This window comes from Benincasa hispida, unplaced genomic scaffold (genome assembly GCF_027475165.1).
Source record: "Benincasa hispida cultivar pf3 unplaced genomic scaffold, pf3_genome.v1.1 HicScf1848, whole genome shotgun sequence".
Lineage (NCBI taxonomy): Eukaryota > Viridiplantae > Streptophyta > Magnoliopsida > Cucurbitales > Cucurbitaceae > Benincasa > Benincasa hispida.
The window spans coordinates 2333082-2353367 of record NW_028326240.1 but is presented as its reverse complement, the minus strand read 5'-3'; the positions used below and the strand labels follow the sequence as shown (position 1 = coordinate 2353367).

General features: G+C 40.7%; 1 pseudogene; it reads right to left on the bottom strand.

Annotated features, from left to right (window-relative positions):
• Positions 1–377: 377 nt before the first annotated feature.
• LOC150030558 (uncharacterized) lies at positions 378–17829 on the bottom strand (annotated as a pseudogene).
• Positions 17830–20286: the final 2457 nt, after the last annotated feature.

Genomic DNA, 20286 nt, shown 5'->3' with positions numbered 1-20286 from the left:
CCAAGGACATTGCTGTAAGTTCAAAGAAAATAGACAACTCATGTTGTTTATAGCCAATGAAGAGGAGGAAATGGAGGAAAAAGAGTTAATCGAAGGAGAATAATCGGTGGAATTGAAGTATGGTGAAGTATAAGAAAAGGTGGAACTATCGTTGAACTCCCTACTTGGTTATTCAGCAAAGGGAACAATGAAACTCAGGGGAAAAATCAGGGACAAGGAAGTGATAGTCCTCATTGATTCGGGAGCTATTCACAACTTTATCCATCAAGAAATGGTTAGGGAGCTAGAGTTACCATTGGAACAACAAAAGAGGTTCGGGGTGGTGATAGGAAATGGAATTGAAATCGAGGGAAAGGGTATTTATAAGGGGGTAGAGCTCACACTCCCAAATTTAATGGTGAAGGCTGTTTCTTGGCTATGGAGTTAGGAAGGATGAATGTAGTTCTTGGAATGCCCTGGCTATGTACCACTGAGTTCATGGGAATCCACTGGCTTTCATTAACAATGGCCTTTTGGTCGAATGGAGCACCTATCGTGTTAAAAGGGGATCCCTCCTTCACTAAGGCTGATGTTTCCTTTAAAATGCTAAGTAAATAGTGGAATGAGGAAGATATGGGCTTCTTGGTAGATTTCCAGCATCTTGAGTTTGAAGACCTTGATGGCACGTAGGAAGGGAGAAAGGAAGAAGACCAACCTGCATTATCTGTCATGATTCAAGCACTATTAGAGCAGAACCAAGATGTATTCAGCTTACCAACTTCACTTCTCCCTAGAAGGGTAGTCGACCACCGAATAACCATTAAAGACGAAACCAATCCAATCAATGTCAGGCCCTACAAGTATAGATATGCATAAAAAGAGGAGATAGAGAAACTAGTTCATGAAATGCTGCAAGCTAGATTCATTAGACCTAGCAGGGGTCCCTACTCAAGCCCAGTTTTACTGGTAAAGAAGAAGGATGGGGGTTGAAGATTTTTTGTTGACTATAGGAGGTTGAATCAATCTACAATAGCTGACAAATTCCCTATTCTAGTCATTGAGGAGTTACTTGACGAGTTACAGGGGGCTGTAGTATTCTCAAAGCTTGATTTAAATTCAGGTTACCACCAAATTTGCATGAGAGAGGAAGACATCGAGAAAACAACATTTAGAACTCACAAAGGGCACTATGAGTTCTTGGTTATGATTTTTGGGCTCACGAATGCACCTGCAACTTTCCAATCACTAATGAATCTGGTTTTTAAACCCTTTCTACGTCGCTTTATACTTGTGTTTTTTTATGATATTTTGGTGTATAGTCTAGATGTTTCCACTCATGAGACTCATTAGGAGTGGTGTTTAACATTCTAAGAGACAACAAACTCTTTGCTAACCTAAAGAAAGGTGTATTCTACCGAGAGAGGATACAATATTTGGGGCATTGGATTTCACACCAAGGGGTTGAAGCTGATGGGGATAAGATCCAAGCTATGGTCAACTGGCCATATCCCACGAATGTGACTGAATTGAGGGGTTTCTTGGGGTTGACCGGTTATTACCGGCGCTTTGTTCAAGGTTAATGCATTAGGACAACCCCACTAACACGTTTACTCAAGAAAAATAGTTTCAAATGGGATGAGGCGGCCACTCGAGCATTTGAAGACTCTAAGCAGCAGATGGTGTCCTGTCCGGTTCTAGCATTGCCAAACTTCAACCAACCTTTCATTATAGAAACAAATGCCTCGGGAACAGGGTTGGGGGCTGTTCTGACTCAAGGAGACAAACCAATAGCCTTTTTCAGCCAAAAGCTCTCACATCGTGCTCAAAACAAATCCATCTATGAAAGGGAATTAATGACAGTCGTATTAGCTATCCAAAGGTGACGTCATTTCTTTTTAGGAGGAAAATTCACCGTGATTTCAACCAAAAAGCCTTGAAATTCTTGGTAGAACAGAGGGAAGTACAACCCCAATTTCAAAGGTGGTTAACCAAGCTTCTTGGCTATGATTTCGAGATACTTTACCAACTCGACTTGATGAACAAGGCAGCAGATGCCCTGTCTAGAGTCTTACCGTCTAAACTTGTTAGCTTATACTCGTCAGTAGTGTTAGATGTGGAACTTATATTAAAGGAGGTGGGGGAAGATGAGGAATTACAACAAATCATTACCTTATTGAAAGATAATTTGGATGGTAAACCAAACTACAAATTGACAAATGGAAGACTACTCTATAAAGGAAGGTTAGTCATCCTTAAACAATCGACTTTGATTCCCTCTTTATTGCATACTTACCATGATTCCATACTTGGAGGGCATTCGGGTTTCCTAAGGACCTACAAACGCATGAGTGGGGAGTTATATTGGCTGGGAATGAAGAGTGATATAAGAAATTATGTGGCTGGATGTGATATTTGTCAAAGAAACAAAAGAGAATCTCTAACCCCTGCAGGCTGCTACAACCGTTACCTATTCTCGAGCTAACCTTGGAAGAGCTCGACCCCTCTGTCTTTTTCTCATTGTCCAACCCAATTCCTTAGAGCTTCTTCTCCGGCAGCCTCACCATGAAAACTAGACTCTCTTATCTTTCAGATGGCTTTATAACTACATCAAACGCTCGAGTAGATTGGGAGATCTTCTCATCTCAAGTTGATGCATTCTCCTTCACCCTCACTGTCCAATGCACTCTACTCTCCCCCTCTTTTTACGAATTTTATGATTTGTGATTTGACAATGAAATCCCAACGGCTCTATTTATAGGCGTCCAAACCTCCTATGGTGTTGACACCACCTACTTGGCTGCATGGCAAAATGTTTAATCCTCCCTTTATCAATGTAAGCGGACTTCACCTTGGTTCAATGTATTCTTCCCAAACGCATCCAACACAATTCCTTAGGTTTTAAGAATTCCTCTTAATCGGACACCTCAATTTTAATTGACGTTTGCCCTTACATCTTCAAGCTTTGTTTGTATTCAATTTAGGGTTTTCAATGCATAATCTATAAGATCGTGGCCAAATTCAACACATAAATGCCTGGTCGTTCGATGAACAGGCAGTTTCCTTCGATCGCATGGGCGTGACGTTCGAATGAGGTGTTCAGGCTGCTCTCGCTCTCTCCCACTTTCTTGCTCAAACTCTCGCTCTCTCCGTTCTCGCTCTCTCCAACTATCTCGCTCAAACTCCTGCTTTCTCCACTTTCGTTAAGGATCTCGATCTCTCCAGCCTTCTCGCTAGCTTGGACCTCGACAGTGTCGCTCTTTCCCATTCTCTTGCTCAGCCAGTCTCACTCTCTCCCATTCTCTTGCTCAACCAGTCTCGCTCTCTCCCATTCTCTCGCTCAAATCAATCTCGCTGCCTCCACTCTCGCTCTCTCCCATTTCTTCTCCCATTTTCTCTCCAATCTCGCTCTCTCCATTTTCTCTCCAATCTCGTTAGCTACTGTGAATATGGTTTATCTCCATGCAACTTCCACACGAATTTTCCCAGATAATTTTCTATATTTTTCTCAGTTCTTCAGTCCTTTCTTCACTGTTTAGGATTTAAGTCTTCAAGGTTTTCTCTTCTTTTCATCCTTTTAGGGTCCTCTCTACTCGTATTCCAGGATCAAATATGGTTATCATAACTATAATACCTAACCATTATAGTTTACATTCATTTTTACTAATTGTTGATCCACAGAAGGTGACAATTATTACAGTTATTATGACAATTGTAAAATTATTAGATTATTTACGTAATATAGAATTTAATTTCCTCCTAATTAACCCCTTAATCACTTACTTAAGTAGGAAAATGGAGATCCGGGTTTCACAATATTATATACTCATCCTATATTTTTATAGATTTTGTAGGTAAGGACACAGCGTAGATGGCAGAATTGGACGTCGCTCAAATGGCCAACCATCAAACTCACTATTATAGGCATATGCATTTTGTACCACCATGCTAATGTTTTATGGATCCTGGTGTTTTGATAAATAAACTTTTTATATAGTTTTTCTATCTAATTAATAAAATTTAGATATGTTCTTTGAAATTTTCACCAAAACTCATCTCATGATAGAAAAGTCTAAGTATGCATGTCGTAGCGGTCGGATCATAATGTGTACGGATCCGGTCGTTACAAATATTTGTTGGATTTGGTAGAGGTTTTGAAAAAAAAAACGATCGTACTCAACAACCAAGCAAGTGGGAGAGTATAGTGTCTATCACATAGACTTTGTGCTTGATCGTTTAGTAAAATTTCAGCAGGTACACGATCGTTTAGGAAGTCAAGTGTGATCATTTACACGATCGTTTAGTAAAGCTCGCTTGCCATGCGATCGTTTAGTAAAAAGTTGCACGATCGTTTTGAGAATGGCGCGTGTACATGATCGTTTAGAAAAACACTTGAAGCTGTCGTGTAGTCTCTCGTGAACTAAACAATAGGTTGTGTACTCAAATCAAGCGATTCAACGATTCTCATCCAAAATGAAAAAAAAAATCATTTTATCCTTCAGTTATGAAAACTGAACATAACCCCCCACTTTCACGCACGGTTAAGGAGAAACCACTAACAATTATCTCAAAATTGTTTTAATTATAAATAAATATAATAACTTACTTATCATATTATATTTATAACCTATAGTTTTAATATCACTTCAAATGTAACATTTAAACCATAGTCCTTTTCTCCTTTACTTGATATAAATCATATTTATATCATTCTCCTCCAATTAATATATCTCATACATCATGTCAACTATATCACATATAATTGAACCAGTTTAATATATCATATATAATCAAATTCCCTCTTGTCAATTTGAACACTTCAAATTGACCCAAAAACTTATTCTCAAGTTGAATCCATTGAGCTACCAAAAGGACCTTATGGACCTGTAGCTTGAAGCTCCAATGGTACGTGAATAACTGACTAAACTTTTTAGTCACAAGATCCACCATCCGTTAATTGTCAGGCACTCCAATAAAGACCGAAAGCTGCACTCTTCTCACCACAGATATATTTCTGTGTCCATCGGATATAACCAGTCAACAGTACGATAACCCTTCACAGATGCTCGTAAGTACAGTTGAGCTAATTTACCGTTTTTCCCCTATAGCTACATCTAACTCCTTAAGTACCACTGATCCCTCTAATGAATAATATTTCATAGTCCTACTATGAGTGGACACCTCTCGAGCCATGAAAAGGTGTGTGGCACCACATCGTTTAAGCCCCAGAATCAGCCTTTAAAGGAGCAATCTATCTACTTACCCCTGCTTCAGGGAAGGAGTGAATTCTATCTTGTGTAGCTGAGTTCCCAGCTCCTCAATCAGATGAATCCCCAAAGTGGTACATTTGAGTCAGTGATCTTGCCACTCGCACCCATGCAAATCAAAGGACCGCCCTTAAACGCAGGAGTTCCCAACTTCCTCAGGATTAATATCATGTTACCTATGGTCATCCTAGTGAAGTGAAGTCTCTGTTATGAACGGTGTTATATAACGAGACTAAACACTTCGTGGTCCGATCTTATACAAACTCCTTTGTATAGGACACCCTCACTCACATTTCTCCATATGAATGATCAGGATCAGATCATCTATAGTACGTCATAACACTTGTAACTATCTACAAAGCGGGCCACATCCGTAGTGTTACCAGGATAAGGTTTCCCTACTTTATCCATATACTACAGACCATTTTGGTTATCACTTAAAGCATGATCCACTTGTATGTCTCCACATATATACTTAAGTTACAACGACAACCAGGGATCTTTGTTTATTGGTTTGTTGTAAATGTAAATAAAACATCTCATGTTTCATAGACAACAGTGAAGAAAATATCTCATATTATTACATCACAAACATTTGTTATATAGGTGTTTATAAACTACATGACCGAACGAGAGTTTAGGGCATCTGAGCCCACACCTCCTCGATTCTCACTCTGAGAATACCAAGGATACTGAGTGGTGGTGTCCGAGAGGTTACTTGTTCGTGATTGACCATACGATTGGGTAGACGATCGTAGAGACAGCAAGAGGTTGTTGTACCAGACTCCACGAGAGCAAGAGAAAGTTAGAAGAAATGTTCTTCAAAGGTATGTCTCTCATTACTTTTGTATTTATTTTATAAAGCATGTTATAATTTGATAGAAGATGCATAACTGGCTTGTATGTTTGTGAATGCTTGTAATTCTGTCACAATGATTTTGGAACGATCTTGCTTCTGCTTATAAGTTCTCGTTGATAAGAGTTCCTTCAATTGGTATCAAAGACAGGTTCTGATATTCCAAATTCATTGATGAATAGAATAACATTTACATTTCTGGTGGGTAAAACATGTTTGCATTATGTTTAAGTGTTAAATATGTTTGTGGATGTGGATTAATGGAGTTTCTAGGATGATTGCCTCTGGTTGTTTAATTCTTTTACATTTTTCAAAGTTAATTGTAAGGGCCCATGTGTTTTTGGGCATATTAACTTGCTATCGAGTCTATAATTCAAAATATTTAAGTTAGTGTGAGTCACTCGTGATAAAGCTTCAAGGCAAAGAGTTGCGTGTTGCTTCGAGAAAGAAGAAGATCAAGCTATGGTCAAATCGTGTAAATGGTGGGGGTAAGGATCTTAGAGTATGTGATACTTGGCTGCAAGGTGGATGCACGCACACTAAACGATCGTGTAGCTCAGCAAGCTTCATCGCTTAGTCACTAACTACACAATCGCATAGTAAAAGTTACTTAGCGCTTGTTCTATGATCGTTTAGACGATCATGCTTCACAACAACGTAGTCGTCTAAATGATCGTTTAGACGATCATGCTTCACAACAACGTAGTCGTCTAAATGATCGTTTAGAATTGTGTGTTTAAATTTAGTGCGCTAAATGATTGAGTGGCCTCATGCTTCATCGCATTGTAAATGGTACTTGATCGTAGCTAAGCGATCGTGGTTACTTTCCCAATTTACTAAACAATCAGGGAGGCTTCGTCAGGGCGGTTCATGACCTGGTTCGCTTGTGAACTGGTTTGCTCGATGGACTTATGTAATAGATAGAATTGTTTTCCAGTTTAGGCTAATTATCTCGGTCCATTAATTGTGATGAATGTACATGAGATGTATGTTTTATTATACATCATATAATATAAGAGTTATATTTATGCATGAATTAAGCCTAGACATGCATCATCTTTATATTATAAGTGTTACAGTATAAAGGTGTATGGAAGCATGTTTGCTTAGTTCATTACCAAGTATATAAAAGTTGTATATAGTAATGAATGAACATTGGATGAAGCATGACACATAGGTTAAATTTATAAGAGTTATAAATATCTAGTGCATAGCACTGTGAATTGGTTTTGGGAAATTAAAACTAAAATCGATAAGAAAGACAAGCATCCGAACTTAGGCTTGAATCATGGATTTAAAAGAGTTTTAAAACTTGGTGGAGATAGACATAAGATCACGGTTCTAATGGGATTAGCAACCTAAGGTTTAATCTTTTAATCAGTTTAATAGGATTAAATTGATTAACAAAAGATTAAATATATAGCAAATCTATCTATAAGGGACCTTTCGTCTAAGGCAGGTTCTGTCTAGGCTGGGGTACTTAAGCTGACGGAAATGGAGCACCCCTACCTGGGAACCTACATGGAAAGGTTAGATAGATTTGATGCATACATGCAAATTTGAGGTTTGTCCGTTAAAGAGTTTAATGGGACTTGACTTGAACTTGTTTAATTTCAAAGACAAGAGTTGTTTTTAAGAAAATTAAACAGACTGAGATAAAATCAGTAGTCGGATGGTCTAAGTTCATGAACCCCTAGGTAGAACATTCAGTGGGAGGTACTTGGGGTATATGATAATTCACTTAACCTCTTCATGTTTCTACCTTTATGTTCACATCATGATATCCATCCTTAGCCTCGTGGCACCCTGGGAATGTCCCCCTGTCAATACTAAGGTGAATGGAGAGAATGTTCATATTAAGCGGGAGCGGGATGTGAAGGGTTCTGGTGGGAATCCAACTATAGCAGAGAATTGGATAACAGAAATAGAAACTATTTTCCACCACATGAACATCGCAGAAGAACAAAAAGTAAATTTTGCCATCTTCATACTAAGAGGTAATGCAAAGTGCTAGTGGGAATCCACACAAAGAACAATGAAGGGTTCGATTTTGTGGCAGCGATTTAATCAGGCTTTTTACAACAAGTATTTCCCATTGACAAGAAGATACTAGAAGGAAGTGGAATTCCTTAATTTTCATCAAGTGAACATGTCGGTGGCGGAGCATGAATGAAAATTCGATCGCTTGTCTCACTTTGTTCCTCACCTAGTGGACACATAAGAGAAGAAGGTGGAAAGGTTTATGTGGGGATTAAGAGAAGGCATTTGAGGCATGGTCACTACCTTTCGACACAAAGAGTATACACTTGCCCTCAAGTCAGCCTTACTCATGGAAGTAGCTCTCGCTGCTAAAACCACAATCCTGAACAAGGATTCATGCCAAGAGGAAATTCAACCAAAAAAGCTTCTAATGTTAACAATGGTAAGCTAAAAATTCCTAAGGCACTCAGGGTGTACAGTCACAACAGAAAAGCCAACTTTCACATATCCTAAGCGCGAAAATTGTGGAAAACACCATCATAGGCAATGTCTTCAGAACTTAGGAGTATGTTTCCCTTGTGGCCAAACAGGTCACTATGCAAAGGCTTGCCCAAAGCTCGTTACCCAAGTATCAACTACTCAGGCCACCTAGCCTACAATAACAAGGTTACCCATCAATAGAAAGGATGGGTGTTTGCTGTTACACGACAAGAGGCGGAGAATCAAGATGCAGTTGTTACAGGTACATTACCCATCCTCGGGTATTATGCCTTCATTTTATTTGATTCAGGCTCTAGTCATTCATTCATCTCCACAACATTTGCACAACATGCTCAACTAACATCAAAGCCCGTAGGCTACATTCTATCCACAGCTACTCCTACCATAGTATCTATGCTAGCCAGCTCCGCGGTGGAAAACTGCGAGTTGTTAGTATCAAGACATAAACTAGGAGTAACTCTTATCATCCTAGATATAAGTGATTTTGACATGGACTGGTTAGCAGCAAACCATGCAAGCATAAATTGTCATAATAAGAAGGTCATATCTACCTTCCCAACATGACTAAATTTTAAATTTAAGAGTTCTAATATACAATCAACTCCAAGAATAATTTCAGCCTTAAAAACTAAGCATTTGCTCAACCATAGGGCTTGGGCATATCTAGCAAGTGTGATGGATTCACAAAACCAAAAAGATGATATTAAGGATATTCTAGTTTGAAGATGTATTCCCATAATAGCTTCCAGGTTTACCACCTAGTCGAGAAATATAATTTTGTATAGAACTAATTCCCGGAGTTGAACCAGTATCTAAAATACCATATAGAATGGCGCCTGCGGAGTTAAAAGAACTTAAAATACAATTACAAGAATTGTTAGACAAGGGATTTATACACCCTAGTCTGTTTCCTTAGGGAGCATCTGTTTTATTTGTTAAGAAAAGGGACGGATCAATGCGTTTATGAATAGATTATCGGGAGTTGAATAAGTTGACAATAAAGAATAAATACCAACTCTCACACATTGATGACTTATTTGACCAATTACAAAGAGCCTCAGTATTCTTCAAAATAGACATACGATAGGATATCACCAAATACGAATCGAGGAGTCTGATATTCCCAAGACTGCTTTTCGAACAAGATATGACCATTATGAGTTTGCTTGATGCCCTTTGGATTAACTAATGCCCCAACAACTTTCATGGATTTGATGAATAGAATTTTTAAGGACTATATTGATAACTTCATAATCGTGTTCATAGATGATATCCTGGTTTATTCCAAGTCTGAGACAAAACATGAAAAACATCTTAGGGATGTCCTTTCTACATTGAGAACAAAGAAATTGTGTGCCTAATTCTCCAAGTGTGAGTTTTGGGTGCGACAATTTGCCTATTTAAGGCATATTGTAAGAAAAGAAGGAATCTCAGTGGATCCTGCTAAGATTGAAACAGTTAACAAGTGGTCTCACCCAACAATGGTCAATGACGTGTGAAGCTTTCTCATATTAGCATAATATTATAGATGACTTGTGAACAATTTCTCAAGTATAGCATTACCCTTAACTAACCTCATCAAGAAGAATAATCGTTTTGTCTGGAACCAAGCATGTGAACAAAGCTTCCAGAAACTAAAAGAAAGATTGACCACAACCCTTATCCTCACTATATCTGACAATTCAGGGGGTTTAATAGTCTACAGTGACCATCCAAGAAGGGGCTTGGTTGTGTCTTGATGCAGCACAGAAAGGTAATACCGTATGCTTCAAGACAACTAAAACCTTATGAACAAAACTATCCTGTTCATGACTTAGAGTTAGCCGTCGTAGTCTTTGCTTTAAAGATATGAAGACATTACTTATATGGGGAAAAGATCCAAATCTATACAGATCATAAAAGCCTTAAGTACTTCTTTACCCAGAAGGAGTTAAATATGAGACAATGAAGATGGCTAGAATTGATCAAAGACTACGACTGTGAGATCCTCTATCATCCAAGAAAAGCTAACATTGTGGTTAATGCTCTTAGCCGAAAGTCAGCTCACACAGCAGCTCTAAGTACCATCTCCAAACACATAATGGATGACCTTGAAAAAGCTGAGATCTCACTAATACCAGAAGCCATCACAACTCGAATAGGACAGCTAACTGCAAAACCTACTTTAAGGCGAAGGATAATTGATGCAGAACAAATAGATAAATACCTAAATAAACAAATGTACTTAAAAGAGAGCATCTGGTTACATGGTGTAACGACCTAACCCCCTAGGACTTAGGTTAGGTCGTTACTAAAATAAATGCATGCGTAGAATTTAAAACGACGCTCAGTTATGTTGAAATAAATGTTAATTAAACAAGAGAAGTCCAAAAGACATTTATTAAATGCAATTGTTAAAACAATAATAGGGTACCCATAATTCGTAAAGACTATTAAAAGTATATAAAAGAAATAATCCTTAATAATAAGTTTAAAACAATAAAACTAAACATTAAGGGAAAAATAAGGACTCTAGATGTCATGATGCGGAAGCGTAAACACTAGTCCTAATGGCACGATCACGAATTCTGCTGAGCCATTGCCAGTGCATCTCTACCCTTACCTGAAACATCAACATAGGAAAGAATGAGCATGAAATACTCAGTAAGTAACCCCACCACTGGGGTCAGGCTAGGCATCTATGTCCTCTAAATACCCACATATGGCATATAAACCTATGGAACAACCAAGAGACTGAGTCCTATTCTATTGTAGTCAAGTATGCCCATAAAACTGGTGAATCCCGAAGGAAACACAAAACTGGTGAATCCCGAAGGAAACACAAAACTGGTGAATCCCGAAGGAAACACAAATTGGTGAATCCCGAAGGAAACACAAACTGGTGAATCCCGAAGGAAACACAAACTGGTGAATCCTGAAGGAAACACAAAACTGGTGAATCCCGAAGGAAACACAAATTGGTGAATCCCGAAGGAAACATAAACTGGTGAGCATCTAACTAATCAATGAGGATAGTCACACAGTCTTAACATGCTAAGATTCAACATTGCACAGTTCTAAATCATACATAAAAATCCTTGATACCATGGCTTCATCACATACACATATTTCTTAATAACATATTATACATCATCCATGTATAACTTACATCATAAATCCACCACATGTAAGTATGCCTCAACACCAACAGATCAGACATCGACATATGAAAACACATACTATCACATACTAACAATCAAGTACTTAGGTGTGTATGTAAACAAATCAGAATTCGTGCCAGAATATACTTTGATTCAGGTCATACTATCAATCAACATGCTAACATTTACCATAACATACACTTATCACGTGAGCACACAAATAAAACCTGGCCCGTGGGCAGTTCCAATGGTAAGGTTACTTACCTCGAAGTCAAATATAGATATTCATCCAAGTTAATGATCTCCAACCAAATAAGTCCTGAATTGAGTCCCCTAATATATACATCATACTAAATTTCAGTCTTGGAACCAGGATCCAAACATACAAATTGTATCCAATGATCACCAATTAAATTACCCAAATGAAACTTGCCCAACAAACACTCGCAAGATTCTGACTCCAAAATCTCTTCTTAGCAGATTTTAAAACGCAATGGATGACGACTTGGAACCTTCAAGAGTACTTAAAATTAAACCATCCTTTAGTCCAATAATCAATGGGTACCCAACACCCAACAATAAGGATCATAACGCTTACCAAACTACTTGCCGAACGAACTCGAATCTGCTGGGCAACACGTTGCGCGTCTTCGAACCAGTCTTGGATCTAAATCCCAAATATAATATGTATCATCAAAAAGGAAAATACACAATTTTAATGGGTAATCCAAAACCTTCAAAACTCAACTGACCTCACCCAAAACTTACCAACATTCATCGAAATTGGACGAACGACAGTGGAGGAAGGCAGCTGCCAACACTCGCCGAAATTCGATGAACGACAGTGGAGGAAGGTGGTTGGCTTCAGACAGCGGGCTGGACGAGCGACGAACGAAGTTGGGTTTCTGGTCGCACGAGTCTGCAGCTAGAGCGAACGTGAGACGGTGGCTGAAGCGGCGAATGAGGCTGGGTTTCTGGTCGCGCGAGTTTGCAGCTGGAGCGAACGTGAGACGGTGGCGAACGCACGGATCTAGAGGGTGGGGCTGAGCTCTGTAATGATGCAGCGGAATCGGGTTGGGTTTACGGTGGCAGAGACGACTCGGACCGATATCAACGGAGCGTTGGTGGCTGGAGGCGACAAACGAAGCTGCGTCGACGATAGCTGGAGAAACGAAAACAAAGGGGGCGACTAGGTCTTTGAGTGGCATAAGGAAGAAGAAGAGAAGGGTTGTTTTTATAAATAATAATAATAATAATTTATAAGGAAATACAATAAACCCTTTATTTTATTCTTTTCCTTATTCTACTACATTTCATTAACTACCTTTCCTTCCCGAAAAGAAATTTATTCCTTTCATAAATTTCCAAATTGAATAATTTCCAAGGTAAAAATAAATTCCTGCACTTACACTAGAAATCCAAAATTCCTAAAAAAAATGCCCTCCAATAATAAAAATTAGAATTACATTAATACTAAAAAATACAGGGTGTTACATTATTCCCTCCTCAAAGAACTTTCGTCCTCGAAAGTTCATTCCTGAAAAAGCTCCGGGTACTGGGCCTTCATCTCAGGTAGCCTCCTTGAACTGGTGATTCTGCCACAAGACTTTCACAAAAGAAATTTCCCTGCGGCGCAATGTCTTTACTTCTCGGGCGAGGATATCTACAGGCTTCTCTTCGTAGCTCAAGTTGTCGTTCAACTGCAAGGGCTCGAAGTCAACTACATGGGATGGGCCTGTCACATATTTCCTTAGCATCGAAACATGGAAGACATTATGAACTGAAGACAATGCTGGGGGCAAGGCCAAACGGTAAGCTACACGGCCAACTCGTTCCAGGACCTCAAAAGGTCCAATGAATCTCGGACTCAACTTTCCTTTCCTGCCAACCTCAGAATACCTTTCATGGGTGCCACCTTTAGGAACACTTTCACCCTAGTCTCAAATTCCAGGTCCTTACGTCTTACATCGACATAGCTCTTCTATCTGCTTTGGGCTGTCTGCACATAAGCCCTGATCTTCTGTATGGCCTAATTTGTGGTCTGCACCAATTAAGGTCCTAACAATCTCCTCTCTCCTACCTCATCCCAACACATAGGGGACCTGCAACTCTTCCCATATAGGGCCTCAAAGGGTGGCATCCCAATAGTGGACTGGTAGCTGTTATTGTACGCAAACTCCATTAAGTGCATCCCAACTTCCTGAAAACTCTATGGCACAGGCACGTAACATGTCTTCCAATACTGATTCAGTCTCTCTGTCTGCCCATCAGTCTGGGGGTGGAACGCTGTACTGAAGTTTAACCGGGTCCCCAAAGCTGCCTAGAGACTTTTCCAGAAGTTAGACATGAAACGAGGGTCTCTGTCCGACACAATGGATACGGGTACTCCATGCAATTTTACCACTTACTTCATGTATATTTGTGCCCACTTATTCACTGAAAAGGTGGACTTTCCAGGTATGAAATGTGCTAGCTTCGTAAGTCTGTCTACAACGACCCATATCACAGTGAAACCTTTAATTGTCCAAGGCAACCCCACGATAAAGTCCATAGACATATGCTACCACTTTCATTCTGGTACATTTAATGATTGTAACAAGCCTGTTGGCCTCTACCTCGGGGCTTTCACCTACTGGCACACCAAACACTTACTGACGAACTCCGCAACCTCTCTTTTCATATCATTCCACCAATAGTAACATTTCAGATCCTGGTACATTTTGGTGCTGTCGAGGTAGACCAAGAATAGGGAACTATGAGCCTTTGACAACAGCTCATCCTTAATGTCACTAACCGCTGGCACGCACAGACACCCCTGATAAAGGAGGCCACCTTCTGCTGACACAGAGAATTCGCTATCCTGGCCTGACTCTACTCTACAAACTCTCTCCTCCAAATAAGGGTTGTCTCGATGTGCATCAATAATCTTCTACCTTAGGCTTGGTTGCACCGACAACTATGCTAACTGTGCCGTGACCTTCCCCACGACTATTGCAATCTCTGCCCTCTCCAGTTCCCTGCATAGGTGAGTCTGTCCGATAATGAGAGCTGTGGAATGGGCCACCTTTCTGCTTAAAGTATCTGCCACTACGTTTGCTTTCCTCGGGTGGTACAAAATTTCACAGTCATAATCCTTTACTAGTTCCAACCACCTTCTTTGCCTCATGTTTAGCTCCTTTTGAGTGAAAAAGTACTTCAAACTCTTGTGGTCAGTGAAGATATGTATCTTTTCTCCATACAAGTAATGTCTCCAGATCTTGAGAGCAAAAACCACCGCTGCTAACTCCAAGTCATGCGTGGGATAATTCTGTTCGTGCTTTTTCAGTTGACGTGAAGTGTAAGCAACTACTCTACCCTACTGCATCAATACGCATCCCAACCCCTTCTTGGATGCATCGCTGAAAATGACGAAACCACCTGATCCGTCTGATACTGTGAGAACTGGGGCTGAAACCAGCCTCTCCTTGAGGTCCTGAAAACTGCTTTCACAAGCCTCATTCCAAACAAATGTTGCCCCCTTCCGGGTCAACTGAGTTAATGGGGCGGCTATGCGAGAGAAATCCTTCACAAACCGTCTGTAGTAGCCTACTAACCCTAGGAAACTGCGCACCTCATTGACCGTGGTTGGACGAGCCCAACCCGTAACTGCCTCCACCTTTGCAGGATCCACTAAGACACCTTCCTTGGATACCACATGCCCTAGAAAGGACACCTTCTTCAACCAAAATTCACATTTAGAAAACTTAGCATATAGATTATTGGACCTCAATGTCTCTAAAACTTTCCTCAAATGCTCCCCATGCTCGGCCTCTGTCTTGGAATAAATCAAAATATCATCAATAAAAACAATCACAAAGGTGTCGAGGAATTCCTTGAACACCCTATTCATTAGATCCATGAACACTGCCGGCACATTCGTTAGACCGAATGACATCACGACGAACTCATAATGTCCATACCTCGAACGAAAAGCTGTCTTGGGTATGTCACTGTCCTTTATCCTCAGCTGGTGGTACCCTGACTGAAGGTCAATCTTAGAGAATACCATAGCTCCCTGTAACTGGTCAAACAAATCATCGATCCTGGGAAGGGGACATTTGTTCTCCATGGTCACCTTGTTCAACTCTCTGTAGTCAATGCACAGACGTAATGATCCATCCTTCTTTTTCACAAACAATACGGGTGCACCCTATGGTGACATGCTAGGGCGAATGAAACCCTTGTCCAACAACTCCTACAATTGGATCTTAAGTTCCTTCAACTTTGTCGGGGCCATCCTGTATGGAGCCCTCGAAATAGGGGTTGTTTCTGGCTCCAATTCAATGGAAAAATCTATCTCCCGCTATGGGGGCAATCCGGGAAGGTCTTCTGGAAACACATCTGGAAAATCCTTCACTACTGGCTCCGAAGTCAAGGTAACTTCATTCTCCCTGGTGTCTACCACACTAGCCATAAAGCCCTAGGCTCCTTGGTCGAATAGCCTACTGGCCTTCAATGCGGATATCACCTTGCATAGGACTACGATCCCAACCCCTTTAAACTTAAAACTGGCTCCTGTAGGAGGGTTAAAGATAACCTCATTACAAGAGCAATCTATGCTGGCATGGTTAGCAGCTAACCAATCCATGCCTAATATAACATCAAAATCGCGCATAACTAAAATTATCAAGGTTACATCTAATGCGCGGTTGGCTACTTCTACCTGACATGCTTTTATCTTTTCTGTAGCTAACATGATCTCTCCCGATGGAGTGGAAATAGAAAATGCAAATGGCAACGGTACTGAGTCTAACATGGCGTGTCTCACAAATACAGTAGATATAAATGAGTGCGAAGAACCAGAGTCAAATAAAACAAGAGCATGGTGTCCCAAAATGGAAAGTGTACCTGTCACCATGGTGCCTGACTTCTCGGCCTCACGCCAAGTGGTAGAAAATACCATTCCCTATTATTGTTGGCGATTCGAGCCTCCCTGGAACGATCCTACGGGCTGGCTCCTATGCTCAGGCGCATTCTTCCTTGGGCATCTATCTGCCATATGTCCCTTCTGGCCATATCGAAAACAATTCCCAGAGCCGGCTAAACAACGTCCCCAGTGTTGCTTACCGCAAGTGGTGCATATCGGTCTATCCTCCCTGCCATTCCCAGCCTAGGTACTCTGTTCGTGGAGCATGCACTGTGTTCTGACCCCTCTACTGATGTTCAAGAGTCCTATGCTCAGCCTTCCTTTTTTGTCCTATGGAGGTCCCAATCTCGAGTGACCTCCTGTATTCCTCTCTCCCCTAGGAGTCGACATCAATCCTCACAGCGGCTCACAGTGTCGTGGCATATGTCTTGAGATCCAAGGCATGCACCATCCCTCGCAACCTGCTCCTCAGGCCCTAGATAAATCTCTCGGTACTTGCTACCTCGGTGGCTACTAGCTAAGGAGCAAGCTGAGACAGCTTATCAAATTCTTCCTCGTACTCCTCCACTAGCATAACGCCCTGCTTCAGGTTCAAGAATTCTGTCTGCTTATTGTATCGGGTGTTGGCCGAAAAGTACTTCTCATAAAAATGTTCCTTGAACTGTTCCCAAGTTGCAAGGTACCTCCAATATCAATCATCTTTTCTGCCAAACGCCACCAGATTACCGCGTTATCAGTCAGCATGAAGACTGTGTATTACAGTTTGTGCTCTTCCGGGCACCTCATAAAACGAAAAAATGTCTCGATGGATGACAACCACAGTTCTGCCTTGGTGGGGTCTCCTAACGATCCATCAAAAGGGCGAGGGTCATACTTCCGGAAATCCCTTAAATGTTTGGCCTCGAGAGACAGGCTCTGCGTGTCCTTGTCCTGCGGACGGGTTTATTGTAACGGCTCGGGTGGCACCGGTTCCTCCTGAGCCTGAGTCTGGGCAGGCTGTCCTGCCATCGGTCTACGGATCAGTTCCTGCAGCTTCCCCATCAGAGCGGTTGCAACAGCTTCACTAATTCGGGCTTCCATTGCCTTTTCATCCACTTGGGTCATAGGCGGAATTGGTGCAGCTGGAGCAGTTTGATTACTCCTCTCTCTCTCTCCTTGTATTTCTTCTCTAACTGTTTTCCTTGTTCTACGTTTAGGTGTCATGTCCTGTCATACACTTTAGCTAACTATTTCTGGGCCTCTCTCAGACATCATGAGTTTAAAACACTACATCACTGTCCTCATATACACATGGAAACTTTCATTAGTAGAACGTACCTAGCGATGACGAGGAATCCGTTACTGGCCACAGGGATTATCTAGACTTACATAGTAAGTCAGTCTACAGAACCCAAAACATGGGCTCTGATACCAACTGTAACGACCTGACCCCCTAGGACTTAGTTTAGATCGTTACTAAAATAAATGCATGCGTAGAATTTAAAACAACGCTCAGTTATGTTGAAATAATTGTTAATTAAACAAGAGAAGTCCAAAAGACATTTATTAAATGCAATTGTTAAAACAATAATAGGGTACCCATAATTCTTAAAGACTATTAAAAGTATATAAAAGAAATAATCCTTAATAATAAGTTTAAAACAATAAAACTAAACATTAAGGGAAAAATAAGGACTCTATATGTCATGATGCGAAAGCGTAAACACTAGTCCCAGTGGCACGATCACGAATTCCGCTAAGCCATCGTCGGTGCATCTCTACCCTTACCTGAAACATCAATATAGGAAAGAATGAGCATGAAATACTCAGTAACTAACCCCACCACTGGGGTCAGGCTAGGCATCTATGTCCTCTAGATACCCACATATGGCACATAAACCTATGGAACAACCAAGAGACTGAGTCCTATCCTATTGTAGTTAAGTATGCCCACAAAACTAGTGAATCCCGAAGGAAACACAAAACTGGTGAATCCCGAAGGAAACACAAAACTGGTGAATCCCAAAGGAAACACAAACTGGTCAATCCCGAAGGAAACACAAAACTGGTGAATCCCGAAGGAAACACAAAACTGGTGAATCCCGAAAGGAAACACAAATTGGTGAATCACGAAGGAACACAAACTGGTGAATCCCAAAGGAAACACAAACTGGTGAATCCCAAAGGAAACATAAACTGGTGAATCCCGAAGGAAACACAAACTGGTGAGCATCTAACTAATTAATGAGGATAGTCATACAGTCTTAACGTGCTAAGATTCAACATTGCACAGTTCTAAATCATACATAAAAATCCTTGATACCATGGCTTCATCACATACACATATTTCTTAATAACATATTATACATCATCCATGTATAACTTACATCATAAATCCACCACATGCAAGTATGTCTCAACACCAGCAGATCAGACATCGACATATGAAAACACATACTATCACATAATAACGATCAAGTACTTAGGTGTATATGTAAACAAATCAAAATTCATGCCAGAACATACTTTGATTCAGGTCATACTGTCAGTCAACATGCTAACATTTACCATAACATACACTTATCATGTGAGCACAAAAATAAAACCTGGCCCATAGGCAGTTCCAGTGGTAAGGTTACTTACCTCGAAGTCAAATTTAGATATTAATCCAAGCTAATGATCTCCAATCAAATAAGTCCTGAATTGATCCCCTCATACATACATAATACTAAATTTCAGCCTTGGAACCAGGATCCAAACATACAAATTGCATCCAATGATCACCAATTAACTTACCCAAACGAAACTTTCCCAACAAACACTCGCAAGATTCCGACTCCAAAATCTCTTCTTAGTAGATTTTAAAACGCAATGGATGACGACTTGGAACCTTCAAGAATACTTAAAATTAAACCATCCTTTAGTCCAATAATCAATGGGTACCCAACAACCAACAACAAGGATCATAACGCTTACCAAACTACTTGCCAAACGAACTCGAATCCGCTGGGCAACACGTTGCGCGTCTTGGAATCAGTCTTGGATCTAAATACCAAATATAATAGGTATCATCAAAAAGGAAAATCCATAATTTTAATGGGCAATCCAAAACCTTCAAAACTCAACTGATCTCACCCAAAACTTACCAAGCTTCGCCGAAATCCGACGAACGATAGTGGAGGAAGGTAGCTGCCAACACTCGCCGAAATTTGACGAACGATAGTGGAGGAAGGCGGCTGGGTTCGGACAGCGGGCTGGACGAGTGGCGAACGAAGCTAGGTTTCTGGTCACGTGAGTCTGCAGCTGGAGCGAACTTGAGACGACGGCTGAAGCGACGAACGAGGCTGGGTTTCTGGTCACGCGAGTTCGCAGCTGGAGCGAACTGAAACGGCGGCGGACGCGTGGATCTGGAGGGCGGGGCTGAGCTCTGCAACGATGCAGTGGAATCAGGTTGGGTTTGTGGTGGCAGAGATGGCTCGGAACGATGTCGGCGGAGCGCTGGTGGCTGGAGGTGGCAAATGAAGCTGTGTCGAAGGTGGCTGGAGAAACGAAAACAAAGGGGGCGGCTAGGTCTTTGAGTGGCACAAGGAAGAAGAAGATAAGGGTTGTTTTTATAAATAATAATAATAATAATTAAGGAAATAAAATAAACCCTTTATTTTATTCTTTTCCTTATTCTAC